This window comes from Gallus gallus, chromosome 1 (genome assembly GCF_016699485.2).
Source record: "Gallus gallus isolate bGalGal1 chromosome 1, bGalGal1.mat.broiler.GRCg7b, whole genome shotgun sequence".
NCBI lineage: Eukaryota > Metazoa > Chordata > Aves > Galliformes > Phasianidae > Gallus > Gallus gallus.
The window spans coordinates 75444441-75463087 of record NC_052532.1 but is presented as its reverse complement, the minus strand read 5'-3'; the positions used below and the strand labels follow the sequence as shown (position 1 = coordinate 75463087).

The 18647-nt window shown below is 42.8% G+C and overlaps 1 protein-coding gene across 12 annotated transcripts in view; it reads left to right on the top strand.

The window, feature by feature from the left end:
* The window catches only part of TSPAN9 (tetraspanin 9), a 133823-nt gene that overhangs the window by 21072 nt on the left and 94104 nt on the right, over positions 1-18647 (top strand). The window lies entirely within an intron of this gene.

The following is an 18647-nucleotide window of genomic DNA, read 5'->3' as shown; positions in this document are numbered from 1 at the left end:
GAATGTGTTTAACCCTGTCTTCTGTGCAGTAAATAATTAAATGTACCTTGCCATCTTGAATCTTGTTAAGTCACTGTCTTATTTACAACTATGCTTCATTATATCACTGTGTTATATTAATAAATATGTTACTGCTTCTTTCTTAACAGTGGAGTGCATAGTTTCTGTCTGTGGCAGCCCACTGATTTGTTCCATTTCTTTTATTTCCTCTGTTGATCTATCAGTACCTTTTCTAATTGTCATGCTCTGAAGAAGGAGATGTTCTGAGACTGAGGTTATCTCTGCTCATAATTATAGTAGAATCAAGTGCAAGTCAAAATCTCTGTACTTTCTTTAGAATTTATTCCAAAGACAAATGTAGAATTTCCTGGGAATTAGCTTTTACTTTGCATCATAATAGAATATGTAAGAGAAGTGTTTTGTTACTTGTAATTTAAGCTGTAATGACTTGTCCAAATAAGATAGGAAGGCTGTAAAGGCTTGCAGGCTGTTCTGTTTCAGATATAAGTGTATGCAAACTGCTAAGCAGATAAAAGCAACTTAATGTTGCAAAATACAAGCTTAGTTGGATGAGAGAGCAAATACAAGCACCAGGACTAGGTGGTGGGATGAAGAAACCTCAGGACAAGTTAATCAATCAGGTTTTAATAAAAAATGAATTATTTTACTGGCTCTATGTAGCCAGTATTTTGAAAATTAGAGATTTGCTGTGAGAAAACAAAATAAAATCTTGATAATTGCCACAAAAGCACTAGCAATCTTCAGTCAGTTGATTTGCATATTTAGTTCTAAATACTAATTAAGAATGCTTAGTTTCTGTAATACATTTACATGGCAGGGGTATCTTCAGTATGTTTTGGAAAAGTACACTGCATTTCAGCAAATTCTCTTTCTAAACCATATAGAAATTCTCCCATAATGGGAATCTTTGCCCCACCTTTTTTATATTTTATACCTGTTGGGTATTAGTCTTAGCTTGAGAGGAAAGTTTTGTTGTGCTTCTTAATATTTTCTCTATTGTAAAGACTACTTATCAATTCTATCTGATTGATAATTTATGATTAATTTAGTGTTCTATCTACCAGAATACCATTATCATGCAGTTTATATTATTGATTCCAGTTTTAGGTTGCTCTTCAGGTTTTGTATCATGTACATCCATACATATGTTTATGGTAGATATTAGAGAAATAGTTGCCTTATTAAGTGATCCAGATGGGCAGTGGTATTATAGGTGTTTCTGGTATTACATGGAAGTATGCACAGACCTCTAAAATAACTAGAAGGAGAAAAGAAGCTCAGAAATCAGCAAGAGTGCTGGTTTTGGTAAAAATGGTAGGCTCTGGCGCAGTATTCTGTGTATCTGGAGGAAAAGAAAACAGGACCATTAAATAATGGCAAAGCAGAAGATGTAGATGGTTTCCTGTGAAGCAAGTGAAGTTTGTTGTCTTGAATATTTTAAATTCACATTTGAAATTAGTTACCAAGTTTTTAATTTAGATAATTTACTACAATAATTTCATGAAGAACAGACCTTTGCAGAATATGGTAGTGCAAGTAGTTACTGCCTTACTTTTGCCTATGCAGTATTAATGCTAATTGTCTTAAATACTACAGAATAATTAGTAAGTAAGGTCATCCCATGAAGAACCAGATGAGCCTGAAGATGAACCAGAGAACTGTAGCTGATATTTCTAAGCTTTGGGAAAAATAGTAAATCACAATCCTGTAAATGCAATAGTAGCCATGGAGGAGTACATTACAGTGTATTCATATATTGTATATCTTTGCGGATGCATAATAATAGTAAGTTGCTTGTTGGAGTTGCAGTTTAAATCTTTTTTTTTTTTTTTTAATAGGAAGGTAAAACAGCAGCAAGTAGAACTTTGTTGATGTAATGACAGTATAATTTTCCAGTTTCCTTGAAGTTCAGGATGAGACTGGGGTTGCCAGCACTGCTATCACTGTTAAAATTGAAGTGTAGAGAAATAAACTCAAGATTTTGGCCTTTTGGTGGCAGCACTGGCTAAAGTAATGCTTTGTGAATGGTGTTGTACTTTGCCCATTTATTCAGTTGTGGTCCTTAGAGCTCTAGCCTTGCTTTAAGCTTCTTTCATTTGCTTTTAAGTACTGTTAAAAGGTATTGTTTGCAAAGGCTATAGCTTGAAGACTTTTGGTATGTGATAGGCTGTATCTGCTATGTAGAATATTGTTCTAAGTTGAGATCCTTGAGGTGGTAATAGAGACTGTATCTGTTCAGACTGTATTACATGATATGGCTTGGTTAAGTTCCTTTCATTCTGCAACTCGCACAGCATCTTGATCCTGTGTTTAAAATAAGCAGGGTAGACTTCGCTCATTTACAAAAAAAAAAAAAAAAAAAAAAAAAGTGAGGAAGAAGATGTTTACATTGTGGTATCCAGTGTAAATGGGTTTCTTATTGAACTGAAACCTGAACTGGACTTGGCGTCAATGGAGATGAAATAATGTAAAGAGTCACTGTATAAAGTGGTGAAAATCTGTAGTGAAAACAGAGTCTCTGGCAGTCAACTGGGGATGATGTAGCATGTTGATTTTAGACTTAACTATTTCTCTTGCTTCTGTAAATCCTGTAATCCTGTCCTCTGGCAAAAAAAAAAAAATCCAATTTTCATAATTACACTGCAGCTGGTTCCTCAGGAGGTACTGAACGTATACATATCTGCTTTTATTGGCTCAAAATTTGTCAGCATCAAAAATGCTTCTGTAGCTTCTTGCTTGCTGCAGCTGGAACAGAAAATTGCCAAGATGTTCTTGAAAGGAGGGAAAAAAAAAAAAAAGCAGCAAAAATGCATTAGTTGAAGAGCCAAGAAGGAAAAAGCACTTAAATGCTTAATTTTTGTTTGCCCATTTTCAACTCTTTTTGCTTACCTTCATATAACTTAGGTTACAGTTCAATGGTTTAGGTTGGAATAGACTTTAGAGATCATCAGGTTTCAACCCCCCTGCACGGGGCAGTGTTGCCATCCACTAAACCAGGCACTCTGTCGGGTTGCTCAGGGCCTCATCCAGGCTGGCCTTGAATGCCTCCAGGGATGGGGCATCCAAACTTCTCTGGGCTACTTGTTCCAGTGCTTCACCACCCTCTGAGTGGAAAAAAACTTCCACCTAACATTCTATTCTGAATCTCCCCTCTTTTAGTTTAAAATCAACCTACCTTGTCCTGTCACTTTCAGACTGTATAAAAAGTCAGTATCTTTCCTCATTAAAAGCTCTTTTTAAGTACTGGAAAGCCACAATGAGGTCTCCCTAGGGCCTTCTTTTCACCAGGCAGAACAAGCCTAGCTCCATCAGCCTATCTTTGTAGGAGAGGTGTTCCAGCCCTCTGTCTTAGTCTGACCACCATTGTTGAAGATAATATATTTATAAAAACATTTTTTTATTAACAGCAAGATGTGAGCCAAGGAGAATTTCCCACCTCTATTGGATGTGACAGGAAATGTTGTCACTGAGGATGAGAAAAAGGCTGAGGTTCTCAGTACCTTCTTTACTTCTGTCTTTAATAGTCAGGCCAGTTATTCTCAGGGTTCTCAGCCTGCTGAGGTGAAAGACAGGGATGGGGAGCAGAATAAACCCTCCACAATTCAGGAGGAAACAGTGACCTGTTACTCCACCTGAGCTGTCACAAGTCAGTGGGGCAGAATGGGATCCACCCAATGTTATTGAGGAAGCTGGTGGAGGTGACTGCTAAGCTGCTTTCCATCATTTATCAGTAGTCCTGGCCCATTGGGAAGATCCCAGACAGCTAGAGACTTGCTAATGTTACACCCATCTACAAGAAGGGTTAGAAGGGGGATCTGGGGAACTACAGACCTGTCAGCCTGACCTCAGCATTGGGGAAGGCCATGGAGCAGCTTATCTTGCGTGAAGTCACATGGCATGTTCAGGACCATCATGAGACCAGGCCTAGCCAGCCTGAGTTCATGAAGGGCAGGTTCTACTAGGCTAGCCTTATCTTCTATGACCAGGGAAAGACTGTGGGTGCAATCTACTTGGATTTTAGTAAAGCTTTTGACTCTGTCTTCCACAGTATTCTCCTGGAGAAGCTGTCAGCCCATGGCTTGGATATATGTAGTCTTTGCTTGGTGAAAAAGAGGGAAATACACAGGCAGTGGAAACAGGGACAGATACCATGGGAAGTCTTAAGGAAGACACTAGGCTGTGTAGGTTTGGGGTCAGGAAAGCTAAGGTACAGCTTGAACTAAATTTGGCTAGGAATGCCAAAAAGAACAATAAAGACTTCTACAGATATCTCAACCAGAAAAAGAAAGTCTAGGAGAGTGTACTCCCCCCACCCCCCCAGTGAGTGACACAGGCATGCTAGTAGCAACAGACAAGGAGAAGGTACTTAAACTTTTTTTTTTTTTGCTTTGATCTTCCCTGATAACTGCTTGCTATACAGCCCTCAAACATTTCATTTAGCAGGAAGGGATTGGGGGAGCAATGTTCTTCCCACTGTAAGCGGAGATCAGGTTCATGACCACCTGAGGCACCTCAACATCCACAAATCTATGGGTCCCAATGAGATGCATCTCAAAGTCCTAGGGGAACTGGCTGATGCAGTCACCAAGCCACTCTGTGGTATTTGAAAAGTCATGGCAATCATGTGAAGTCCCTGATGACTGGAAAAAAGAGCAATATCACACCCATTTTTAAGAAGGGTAAAAAGGATGACCCTGAGAACTACAAACCTAGCAGTCTCACCTCTGTGCCTGGGAAGATCATGGAGCAGATCTTTCTGGGGGCTGTGCTAAGGCACATGGAAGGCAGGGAGGTGATAAGGGAGAACCAAGGGCAAATTCTGCTTGACCAACCTGGAGGCCTTCTTTGATGGTGTAACTGCATCAGTAGACAAGGAAAGAGCCACTGATGTCATTTATTTTGACTTTGGTAAGGCCTTTGGCACGATCACAGAATTGTAGGGGTTGGAAGGGACCTCTAGAGATCGAGTTCAACCTCCCTGCAAAGCTTGCTCTGTACAGCAGGCTGTACAGATAGGTGTCCAGGCTGGTCTTGAAGATTTTCAGAGAAGAATTCACAACCTCCCTGGGCAGCCTGTTCCAATGCTCTGTCACCCTCACTGTGAAGAAGTTCCTTTGCATGTTGGTGTGGAACTTCCTGTGCTCCAGTTTATGACCATTTCCCTTTGTCCTGTCCCCACAAACGACTGAAAAGCGGTTGGCCATGTCCCTTTGACTCCCACACTTAAGATATTTATACACGTTTATCAGATCCCCTCCGAGTCTTCTCTTCTAAAGGCTGAACAGACCCAGGTCACCCAGCCTTTTCTCATAGGGCGGATGCTCCAGGCCTGTAGTCATTTTTGTAGCCCTCTGCTGGATTCTCTTGAGGAGATCCCCTTTTGTACCAGGGAGCCCAGAACTGGATATAGTACTCCAGGTGAGGCCTGATCAAGGCAGAGTAGAAGGGGAGGATCACCTCCCTTGACCTGCTGGCCACGCTCCTTTTAATGCACCTCAGGATGCCATCAGCCTTCTTGGCCACCAGGGCACACAACTGGCTCATGGCCATCCTGTCGTCCACCAGGACCCCTAAGTCCTTTTCCACAGAGCTCTTCTCCAGCAGATCATCCCCCAACCTGTACTGATACCTGCAGTTATTCCTTCCCGGGTGTAAGACTCTACACTTGCTTTTGTTAAACCTCATCTGGTTTCTTGCTATCCAGCTCTCCAATCTGTCCAGGTCTTGCTGAATGGCAGCAGAGCCTTCAGATGTGTCAGCCACTCCTCCTAGATCTATTATTGGCGTACTTGCTGAGGGTGGATGCTACCCCCTCATCAAGGTCATCGATGAAGATATTGGACAAGCCCGGGCCCAGCACCGACCTCTGGGGAACACTGCTAGTCACAGGTCCCCAACCAGACTCTGCACTGCCAATCACTACCCTCTGAGCTCTGCCAGTCAGCCAGTTCTCAACCCACCTCGTTGTCCACTCATCTATCCCACATTTTTTCAGCTTTGTTATCAGGATGTCATGGGAGACATTATCAAAAGCCTTGCTGAAGTCAAGGTAGATGACGTTCACTCCTCTCCCCCCATCTACCCAGCTGGTGATACCACCATAGAAGGTTTGACAAGGTAGGTTGAGCATGATTTTTCCCATGGTGAATCTGTGCTGACTATTCCTGATGACTTTGTTCTCTTCCAATTGCTTGGAGGTGGCATCTAGAACAAGCTGTTCCACCACATTTCCAGGGACAGAGGTCAGACTGACTAGCCTGTAGTTTCCCAGATCTTCCTTCTTGAAGACCAGAGTGATATTGGCTATCCTCCTGTCTTCTGGCAACTCACCTGTTCTCCAAGACCTGTCAAAGATGATAGAGAGCAGTTTGGCAATCATATTTGCTAGCTCACTCAGCAAATGTGGATGCATTCCATCAGGGCCCATGGATTTGTGCACATTGATCCCATGTAGACACTCCTGAGCGACCCCCTCCTCAGCTAGAGGGAACCTCTAGCTTCCCTTGGTTCTCCATTTCCATTTCTGAGGCTCTCTCTCTTCTGTCCGGGAGTCCTGAGGCAGAGTCTTTTAAGTGAAGACTGAAGCAAAGAAGGTGTTCAGCATCTTCACTGTCTCAGCATCCCCTGTTACCAGGACATCCCCGTTGTTCAGCAGGGGACCCACATTGTCCTTATTCTTCCTGTTAATGTTAACATACTTATTATTCTTTATCTTCTTTACTAGCTTCAGCTCCAGGTGAGCTTTAGCCTTCCTTGTCACTATCCTGCAGGCCCTGACAACACTCCTACACTCCTCCAAAGAGGACAGGCCCTTTTCCCACACTTCATAGACCTTCTTCTTCCCTTTGATCTTATCCATGAGCTCCTTGCTCACCCACACAGGTCTCCTGTCTCCCTTCTCCAATATCCTGCTCTTAGGGATGCACTGATCATGAGCTTGGAAGTGCTGTTTGAATGTTTCCCTGCTCTCATGGGTCCCCTTACTTTCTAGTACTCTAGCCCATGTGATACCTCCAAGTAGGTCCCAGCAAAGGCTGAAGTTGACTCTCTGAAAGTCTGGGGTAGCAATCCTACTTTTTGCCTTACTTCTTCCACTGAAGGTCTTGAACTCCACCATTTCATGATCGCTGCATCCCAAGCTGCCCCTGACCTTCATGTCCTAACAACCCCATTCCTGTTCATAATAACAGGCCCATAATAAAGGCCCAGAAGCACCCCCTGCCTTGTTGGCTCCTCCACCACCTGCTTGAGAAAATTATCTTCGATGCATTGTGGGAACCATCTGGACTACATGACCCTGGCCATGTTGCTTACCCAACAGATATCTGGATAATTCTTTTTACTGAATGTAGAGTACTATGTTTTTTGTCAGTGTCATCATATGTTCAACAATTCCATGTTAGTAGAATCAGTGAAACAGTATATGCTGGGATGTGTTTTATCAGTTGGCTTCATCTCTGTCTTACTATAGAGAAATATTCCATCTCCATTTGAGGTAGGAAAACACAGGGGCTGAGGTGAAGTGTTGCAGTAGTCTTCTTATTTAATCCAATTCCCAGAATTGCCAGAAGTGAGTATGCCATCAGATACACTCTGCACAGTGGTCCTGATCACCTAGGACCTGGCTAGTTGCCAGCAAGGATTTTAGAATGTGCCTGTGGTGGTCATGAGGGTCAAGTTTCTGATGTCTCCCTGAAGTGAGATGTAGTAACAGCTGTGCATTTCTGTCTTGCTGCCGAACAGGAGTGGGATTCATTTTTTGATTCTGATTCATACTCATGTGCTAGAGTCTATTTCTGATCACCTTTCAAATGGTTTTCAACTCACTTTCAGTTGGATGTCTTGAAAGCACCTCTTATATCAGAAGACTCCAGGAGCTTTGAGTGAAGGAATAGACAGAATAATGGTCAGCAGTTTTTGAAGGTTTTGTCAAGGAACCTGGGCTGAGGAGGAGGCTCTTGGCAATATAAGGCATCAGTGACCAGTGCAAAAGGATATTTTCAGGGAAGTGGGAAGTTCTGCTCCAGGTGCTTTAAGCCTCTTCTTAGTATTGATCCAATAGTTTTATCAGTCTCTGCTTCAGTATTCCCATCAACCTGATTGAATACTTCTTGTAAGATAAATTGAACTTGACAAAATGAAATTCATTCTTATGCAGCCAATTTGTATAGATGATATTTTCTATTATAACTTGGTGTAGAAGAATACAGAAAAAGGACAATAAATGCAAGTGGGTAAAAAGTATTAAGTTCAACATTTTATGCCTTTGTTTCATAGAATTACATCATTGCATGTAACAGCTTTTGGTCCTACCAATAAGATGCTGATGTGTGAGAATTCGTTTAAGACTTACTCTTCTTTATTTTCCCCTCTTCTAAAAGTTGTAATAAGCTGCTGATTTGTAAGGGACTGTCTCAGTTTGCCTCGTGTTCTTTCACTGCTCTATCATTTTCCTCCCTGAGGTCCTCAGCCCAGTCTAATTACTGTCAAGTGCAGCAGCTGCTGCCTCTGCACTGCTTAAATCAGTAATAATCTGTGTGTCTGTCTGGTCAAGTGAATTTGCCTTTAATATCCTGCAGAGACATACCATTCCCACAGTGCATCTTGTTATTAGATGACAGGAAATGAAAACACATTAGTGTACAGTCTTCATTAAAGAGAACAAAACCTATCCCACAAAATAAAGCAAAGCAAAAAAGCACTGAATAAAACTGTTCTTTCTGAGCAAATGTCTCATTTAAAGTATTATTTTTGAGATCTATAGACTGAGAGTGGGGGGGTTGGTGGTCGGAAAATCATACCATCTTCATGTTATGTTGAACTCATTCTAGTGAGTTAAGATCAGCTCTCCTTCCCTACAACTTATTGTAGTATCAGGAACATGCAAGTATCCAAGATGTAGAGCAACACAAAGGGATGTTGTGTCTGTTCATGTAGCATAAAAACATAAGACGAGAGAGCAGAGTCTGAAAATGCAATTACAGAGAAGTGACGGTTGAAGAAAACAAAACATCAAACATAATTTCTCAAATAAGGGTCCTTTCAGAGCAAAGAACAAATGTGACTGCTGGGGTGGTATGTTTACACTTATACTCCAGTAGCTGCATTTTTTTTCTTTGCATACAAGCACAGGGGGAAGAATTAAATAGACAGTAACTGTAAAATCACAAAATAGTAACCAGTAGTATACTTAAGAATCACCTTCTGTAAGCTTGCTTTCTTTGCTTTTTTTTTTTTGTGCAGTGTAAAGCTCATATAATAAACAATGTGCCAATAAGATATAGGGGAAAACCATGTTCATGACAAACAGGTATACAAATTGTAAGGTAAATAGGTATACAGGTATAGGACCAGAGAGATTATTGTGTTTACAAAGGAGTAATGAAATAAAAGAGCTTACCCATGTCCTGGGCTCGCAGAAGGGCTCCAAGAGGAGTGATCTCCAGCTAGAGATCCTTCCTCTTTGGAAGTCAGCCCTTAAATGGGGTCTAGGAGATCACTCAGGTGAAATTGCATTCACCTGTGCCCCTGCAGCTGACTCAGAGCTTACGTCAGGCAGTCAATCAGAGGTTCAGGCCATGATTCAACAGTTCCCATACACTCCACCCCTTCACAGCATGAACTAATGATTGAATCAACTAAAGGGTAAGTCTTTCCCATTACAGAGATCCGACGCATCACAACGCTTATACAATTCCCCGTCATGATGTATGATGACAATTTTAAAACGAGTGATGATCGGAAAAAGTTCATGTTCCTTCATGGGCCAGTGCTTGACGATGTTACTGGAGGCATGTAGTTGTGAGGTGCAGGTCCATCCTATGCTCCATCAGTCCCATGTAAATCATCACTAGGTGTCACATGTGATCTGGCAGCAATACTGGGATACTTTGGTGACACATTTTTCCTTCCGGCGGTCCTGGAGGCTCAAAGACTCACGGAGAGTAATACAGATGTTTCAAGGGTACCAGGAGGGGAAGTTCTGCCCTCCAGGGCAAGATACAGGCCACATTTTTATCCTGGGTCAACACTTCAGCTTGTACTGGGGCATGTCCCAGCCACCTGTACCATACCTTCTGGCCAGATGTTTGCAGCTGCATGACTATATCAGGCACCAATGGGGGTGTCCTGATCTGCCATAGGGACACAATCGGGGTCCCTTTGGTAATAAAGACTGGAGTGTTGACCACAATGTCCATAGGCCATGTACCTATTACTGGAGGGACTACTGAGCCTCCCACCTCCAATAATCTCCCCCAGGGTGCAAATAGACCACACCACTTAGGTCCTACCTGCACCTTCCAAGGCCATTTTATTTTATGGGTACCTGGTTCTAGATTCTCATGGGCAGGGAGCAGAAGATTGTTTTCATTACCAACCTGGGGTCTTACCCGATTATCGGTGCCCGTAGTTTGAATTCTAAGCGGGGAGGCCCATGTTGTTTGTAGCACCTTCAGGGCGCTTGGTCTGCCATCTCAAGGTCTTTCATTCAGGTCTCACAGGGTTTCATAGAGTCTCTTTGTCCACCCCTGCAGAGACTGGGAGTCTGTCCTCAGGGCAGCCTTGAGAATACCATTGTAATGTTCTATGAGGCCTGCCCCCATTGGATTATATTGCAGGTGGAATTGCCATTTGATGTTATTTTCTTCTGCCCAGTGCCATATCATTGCTCCAGTAAAATGAGTCCCTTGGTTGCTCTCGATGCTACCTGTAGGCAGACATCAGTTTGGTAAGTGCCTTGATGGTATATGCCTGGTTTGCTTTTGGCACCAGATAGGCCTGCAGTAGTCCGCTTGCAGTATTGACACAGGTCAGGGCATACCTCACCCCCTCGGACTGAGGGAGGGGCCCCCGATATAATCAACCTACCATCGCTGGAGAGGATTGTATCCTCTAGCAAGATTGGCTGTTGTTTCGGGCGACGGTCTCAGTCTCATCTTAGAGCAAGCGTTGCAGTCTTGGCATGCCTGGACTATGTCAGATAACTGTATGGGCAGCCCCCATGCTTTAGCAGCTGCCCACATTGTTTTTGTCCAGCATGTCGTAGTTTCTGATGTAACCAACAGGCGATGTTCTCAGATAGTGAATTCTCAATCCATTGAACTCGAGCCAGCGTGTCTGCTTCATCATTTCCCAGTGATTGTAAATGTTGATGACCAGACATGTGGGAGACACACACAGTCCTGTGTTTAACTGTATTCCATATGTCTAACCACATATCTTTTCCCCAGATATGTCGGGCATGGATAGTCCATTCCTGAGTGGCCCACTGTGCAATCCAAAGAGTGAGGCCTCGGTACACAGCCCAACTATCCATGCAGATGTTCAGGATGCCATCCCCAGGTTCCTTGGTTATGACCATCCACACGGCTCGCAGTTCTGCCCATTGGCTGCTCTGACTGTCCCCCTCATCAAACCAGATCGTCTCGGTGGAGGGATGGTATGCTACTGCTCTCCACTTGCTCAGGTTGCCCTTGCTGGACCCATCTGTGTACCAGGCATCTTCAGGAATAGGATATTTTTCCTCCTGAATGGGGCCCTTCTCCGGTGGAGCGACCAATGTTTCTTTTGGTGCATCACTACAATACGTCACTGGGCCTAGGATCTTTTGAAGTTCTTCCTTTAATGGTGATGAAGACAGACTGCTCCTCTGGCTGAGATAGGCGACCCATCACACCACTGTTTGTGCTTGGGCCACCCCCATCTTAGGAAGATGGGTCAGATCTTTTACCCACCCCTGAATTGGCAGAGTGGTCTTAACTATAACTTCAGCCATTTGAGGTATTGGCTCCACCACTTGTAATGTGGAGTAGGCGGCCAATAACTGTTACTCAATCATACTATATCTTTCCTCTGCTCTGTGCCAGACCTGAGACCAGAATCCAATGGGGGCCTCGACAGAACTCTGGCATTGCCACAGGCCCCAGCCAAAGCCATCCTGAGTGACATGAACATCTAATTCGGCTGGGAGGGTAGAATCGAATATACCCAATGCTTGGGCTTGTTTAACCACCAGTTTTGCCTGTTGGAAAGCATCCTGTTCTGGTCTCCCCCAGTCCCATAGCTGCCCCTTTTTCGGGAGTCTGTACAGTGGCCTCAGCAGCTACACTAAGTGAGGTATAGAAGAGCACCAGTATCCTAATATACCTAAAAACTCCTGCAGCTGCTTTAGTGTTGTAGGAACTGGGAATGCCTGAACCTTATCTATTACAGCACTGGATAATACTTTAGTCTTTCCTGACCAAACTACCCCCAGGAACTTTACAGACAGGCCCGGACCTTGCACCTTCTGAGGATTTATAGCCCATCCCCTTTCCTGCAGATAGCTGGTTAACGTATCTGCTGCTCGTCCTACTGCCTCCAATGAGTCAGACATCAAAAGGAGATCGTCAGTATAATGGTACAAGTTGACATTGTCAGGTTTTTCCCAGTCAGCCAGGTCATACGCCACTAGATTGTGACAGTATGTTGGCAAGTGGACGTACCCCTGTGGCAGGACCTGAAAGGTCCACTGCCTGCCTCCCCACGTAAATGCAAATTGATCTTGCGATTCTTCAGCAATTGAAATACTGAAGAATGCATTTACCAAATCCAAAACACAATAGTACGTTTTTATCTCTCTACTCAAGGTATCCATTAGGGAGGCAATATTGGGTATGGCCCCATGGATAGGCGGTGTGACCTTATTTAACTCTCTATAATCTACCATCATTCTCCATGTTCCATCTGACTTCCTTACTGGCCATATGGTGGAATTATACGGGCTATGTGCAGGTCTTATAATGCCTACTTTCTCTAATTCCTGCACCGTTCTTGTTATTTCATCTTGCCCACCCGGTAGTTTATATTGTCTAACATTAATGATCCAGCATGGTTTTGGCAGGCAAATAGGCCCTTGCTTCGCATGACCTCGTAATATTGCCTGCACCGCCTGAATACTAGTACAACTTTGCCAAAGTCTGAACTCTCCCACAGTTGTCTGGAGAGCCAGACCCCACAAAATATCTATGCCCAAAATGTATTCTTGGACTGGCACAATAGATACCTTATACTCCCTGGGTGGGAGACACCCGACTCCCAGTTTCAGCCAGGTTTGGGTCACTGGAACAGTCTGTCCCCCAGACCCTCCAATCACCACTCTATTGCTGTTGAATTTAGTTGGATGTCTATGAATTATTGATGTTTCTGCTCCAGTGTCCACCAATGCCAGAACTCTCCGTATATTTTTCCAGGACCAATAAATCGTTAATTCTACGTAGGGCCTCCGATCCCGTCTGGAGGCCCTAGGGGGACTAATGTCCCTCGTCATACCATGAATTGTGCTAGGGATAAGTCTTGTTTCCGGTGGCTTGGGCATTGTGGCCCGAGACACTTGAGGGGGCTTCTTTTTCCTATTAGGGACTATGAAGTCCTCTAAATTCCATGTTGTGGTTGGTAGTCCATCTATAGTTCTTACCCTCAGTTTTCTGGGGTGATTCTTAAATTTCTGATCATCCTGAAGGAGGATGTGATTAGGTTGGCAATCAATTTTTGTGAACTGGACTCCAGCCCAGATAAGATCATTAAATATTTGTTTTCACGAGACCCTTATGGGTCCCGATTGAGGGTGCCCTGTAATTGGCTTTTTGGTTACCGGGAGGACCTCTGCTTCCTCCACCACCCAGATATTGTGCCTGGTCCTTAAGCGCTCTGTCTCCCCCAGGTCAGCTACTAGTTGGGCAGCCTGCTGGACCACTGCCTCTGAGGCCACCAGGGGGTTTAATATGGAGACCAAGGTCCCACATAAATGGGAAGGGGCCTGTTGTAAAATAAAGTCTTTCATGCCTGCAGAGAACTTAACCATATCAGGACCTTCAAATGAGTCCTCATATATCGCTTCTCTTATGCTCTTTTCACAAATATAATTTTGAAGATCCTCCATGGTGGACCATAAGCCTGAATTTAATGGTATGTCTGATTTGTTGGGCCATACCATGCGACATGCTGCCATTAGCCAATCAACTACAGAATGGTTTTTGTCAGAGAACTGGACACCTGCATATAATCTTTGTCTGAGGGCAGGGTGTACCGTCATGGTGGCTAATTTAGATATTTCTGGACCACTAACCATGACACTTTCTGCCCCTGAGTCCCAGAATCTTAATAGCCGTGTTGGTACACTTTCCTTCAGCCTCTGCCGGAATCATTGTACCATATCCATCAATTCAGTTGGTGTATATGGCCTGGCCGTTACATGAAAGTGTGTTTGGACCGGGGGCCATTGATCCGGGGGTACCCCTGCTGGTCTATCTTGCACCTTTTTAGTTTTTTGAGTTATAACAGGACGGAGTTCTAACGAATCCGTCATAAGTGGAGCTTCTAAATCTGCCTTGGAATTTTTATTTCCTTGCTCCACCAGGTCCGTTGTTTCAAAAATCTGTTCAATATCTACTCAAATATTATGAACCTGGCCTATCAGAGGATGCAAGGTTGGTTTTTTTTCCTGTTAATATATTCAGCTCCCATTCTGATTTCTCAATGCGGTTTCTTAATAGCTGGTTTTCATTTTCTAATGTGTCAGCTCTTTTTTCAGCTTGGTTTAGGGCATGCAGCAATGGCCATGCCACTGTAGAGGCAGCTAGCTGCCGCTCCTTTGTAATTAATACATCTCTGTCTAAACCTTGAAAGTAGTCTGCCATGCGGAATGGGGACATATTCCCTATAACTTGCAGGGGACCCCATTTTTTTGATGATGGTCGCTAGTTCATAATAGGGAGGTCCCAGAAATCCCAGAATCTGCCCAGGGATCATTTTATCTGGGGGGAGGGGGGGTAGTGTTCTCCCCCCCATCTGTTTATAAAGACCCCACAAAAAAAAAAAAGACATGATGGTTTTAGTATGTATATCTATACTGGCTCCCACCTGGCTTGCCAAGTGCATGGCAAACAGGTATACAGATTGTAAGGTAAATAGGTATACAGGCATAGGACCAGAGAGATTATTGTGTTACAAAGGAGTAATGAAATAAAAGAGCTTACTTGTGTCCTGGGCTTGCAGGAGAGCTCCAAGAGGAGTGATCTCCAGCTAGAGATCCTTCCTCCTTGGGAGTTAGCCCTTAAATGGGGTCTAGGAGGTCACTCAGGTGAAATTGCGTTCACCTGTGCCCCTGCGGCTGACTCAGAGCTTGCCTCAGGCGGTCAATCAGAGGTTCAGGCCGTGATTCAACAGTTCCCATACACATGTGAAGGATGCTTTTAAAGGTGTTTCTTTTGTATGTCTCATTAACTTAGTTTTTCATTCCTATACACTAGAAACTCAGATGCATCAGCAATGTGATATAAGGAAGACTTGTGGTAAACTGGGGACAGAAAATAAGAGAGAAAGGGATGCATTAAAGCTTTGTTTTTCTCTGCCAGTCATTTTATTGTAGAGCTGTTTTGCATTTGCCATTAAACATTTTTCAGGCTTATTTTTCATGATTCTATAGAAACTCTACAACCTTGCTAGCATAATTTAACAAAATATCTGCAATTCCAAAACTTACAGTACAACTGTAAAATTGCCTGGTGGTAGTAATGCTGCGTGTTTGTACTGGTGCATCTAAGGAACTGTGGTCATTCCTTGGCACTAGCACACTTATGTTTGCACGCTTAATTTTATGGTAGTAGCCATGCATTGACTCTTCTGTCTTCCAACTCTTCCAAGTTTCTGCCCCTCACTTTGATGGTTGCTTTCTCTGTTTGTACGTAAATACACTGTCAAACTGGCATACTAAAAACAACTTGGAATTTACAAATGATGTGAGTGTTTGAGTTGTCTCCTTATTAAGGTAAGAGCTGTTTTATGGCTTCTGTTTTGACAGGGCAGGGCAAAAGAGAAACTTGCCATTTGCCTATGATTTTGTAATGTCCATGTCAGAACTACGGGAATTTTTTGAACTCCTAATACTCAGTGCATGCTGTGCAGTGCATGTATTTGGACTTCTTCCTGATACTTTTTGTATGGTCTTCCTTTGCATTCCGTAATACGTCCCATACTCCTAGGCAGTAGCCCCCTGCCATAGTTGGTAAGGTGATCCTGAGAGACTTTCCAGTTGCCTCATCTGATGTGTGTCACACTTGGGCCATAGACGTGGTCGAGACATCCTAGGGTGACTGTTTTCTGAAAACTGTTGAGGTTCTCCTTGCCTTTGTGCCTCTTTGCATGCATGCATGTATGTGCATGTAGATAAAAGCCTTTGAGAGGTTGATTAATGTCCTTTCATGGCCCTGGTATTGCCTTAAATTGGTTGATCAGAAAACTAAGACTCAGTTAGGTGTGTTAGAAAGCAGATGTTGTTTATTCTTGGTGCCAGATGCACAAGGGGAACCTTCCAAATCAAACTGCACATCCTTTGCATAAAAGATCTTCAGCTTATACATGTTAAGTGTGTAACATATAAAGAGGTTTTCCCATACAGCTCATACATATTCAGTACTTACCCCAAAACTATTAACATAAGATTCCACCTCTTTGCCTTGATTGCACAATACTTGCTTTCACAACTAGCTGATTCAAAGCAGAACTTTCCCTTATCCACTCGATGCGCAAACTTGAGGGAACTCCCTTATCTGCCCAATACAGAGAGTTCAGCATATCATCCTTATCTACTTCCTGTTTTCTGAACAAGCTACAGGGCCACCCATCAACAAGCATTAGCAAGCTTGACAATATTGCTACAACCGGCCTGATTCTGTGACTAGTGGGGCAGGGGGACCCACACCCAGGGGAAAGGGAAGAGAGGGATAAGAAGGTGGGCCTAAAACCAGTACAGTGGCAACGATCTGAGGAAGAAAGCTAATTTACTAAATAAGATATTGGAATGCAAAATAACAAAATGTAATACAATGTAACTGTAATTGAAGCCAATAAATAAAATAAAATGAGAGGGAGAGCGTGCAAAAACCGAAGGCGTTACTCTAATGCTGAAGACGAAATGGCTAGGAGCATACATGCTACAGAGATGAGCAGAAAGGGAAAAAGGGGATGTCTCGTGACCTGCAAACAGTATCTTTCCCTCTGAATGAAAAATGGAAACAGAACAGTGAACAGTCTTCTGGGATATGTAGTTCTTCTCTTCTGAGACAGGAATACCTGGAACTACTGACAGTCCATGGAACTGGAGCATTAATTTTTTTAACTCCCAGTGCTCTACGTGATGTTATGATGTGGAATACTGGTAACAAGAATCATAAAACCACGACAAACTTGTATCACTGGAAGTAACTGAAAAAAGGTCAAACAGAAGTTTCCTTACCTGACATGGTCTCTGTGCTTCTTCGTGAGCGTGGAGAAGAGCTTTTTACCAAATGACCAGCCACCATCTACAGTAAAGGTCAGTAAATGGCCTTTGGGTACCAATTAATCCTCCACAAAATTGAAGTAATTTTTCTCCTCATTTCTTTTTTTGTATGATTCCTATTCAAGAATTTTCAAGTATTGGATTGCTGCAAAACTTCTTTCTATAAGATGTGATTAGTGATTGATTGGTTGTAGTGAAAGATTGGTTGTATTTCTAGTCATTTCACATTTTTTTAAATGTAAAGTAGTTTTCTGTAGTGAGTTTAGGTGTTTATACAAAGAAGATTTGTGCTGTAATGAATCATGACCTAACTGAGTTGATAAGAACAATTCTAGGTAACTTATGCACTCCTACTTTCTTTCCTATAACTGGAAATATATAGTAGGGATAAAAATGGTGTGGGATCTCCAAAGATGTCACTTGTCTTGTGCTGATCCAGCTGCTAGCTTTGCTCCAGTCCTCTAGTATCCCCACTCTGTCCCTTTTCCCTTTTCTTTTTTTCTTTCTTTTTTTTTTTTTTTTTTTGCCACCCTCTAGTTTGCTGCAGCTGTTGGAATTTCATCGTCTCAATTTCCTATTAACAACACAGACCCTTCAGTTTCAAGGGGAATGTCAGCTGTGTGCCTTGCATGTGTACTATTGTTAGGTGATCTTTATCTAAAGTATATCTTTCAATGTTGAAAAGCAGTATCCCTTGTTAAGAGACACAGTAAAGATTGAGAAATGTTGAATAGTGAGAAATGCATACTTGTCAGAAAGTTTTTAAACTTTGTTGGTATGATCTGCTTTTTGAACAACTTTGTACTGTATTTTGTCTTATCATTATTCAAATTAACAATAGATGACAGTGTATTTATTCCTTTTGGCAGTCTTAGTGCCATGTAACTCATATCTACTTCCCTTTGGATCTCCTTAACACTGGTCTTACTTTTTTGATTAGTGTATAATACTCGTGCAGAGAGATTATTTGCAATGTAAATCACAAACCCTAGGACTACACCTGTATATTTAATTTTTAAGCCACTGCGAGACAGAACAGGCTTTTCAGTCATGATGGACAGGAAGCATGTTGATGTGTACCCCATATGTGTGTATCTGTGTACCAAAAGAAATGATGTGAGCATGGGTGGAAAAAAAAGTCACGGAAAACATGTTATCTCTGATGCAGAGCTTCTGCACTTTTCACATGCCTGAGCACTGCAGATGTGTTCACTGTTACATGTCATTGTTTGTTGACTTATTTAAGCAATGGATGCATATTGTTAATTCTGTTGTGCAAACATGACCTTACTTTGTGTCATCTAAG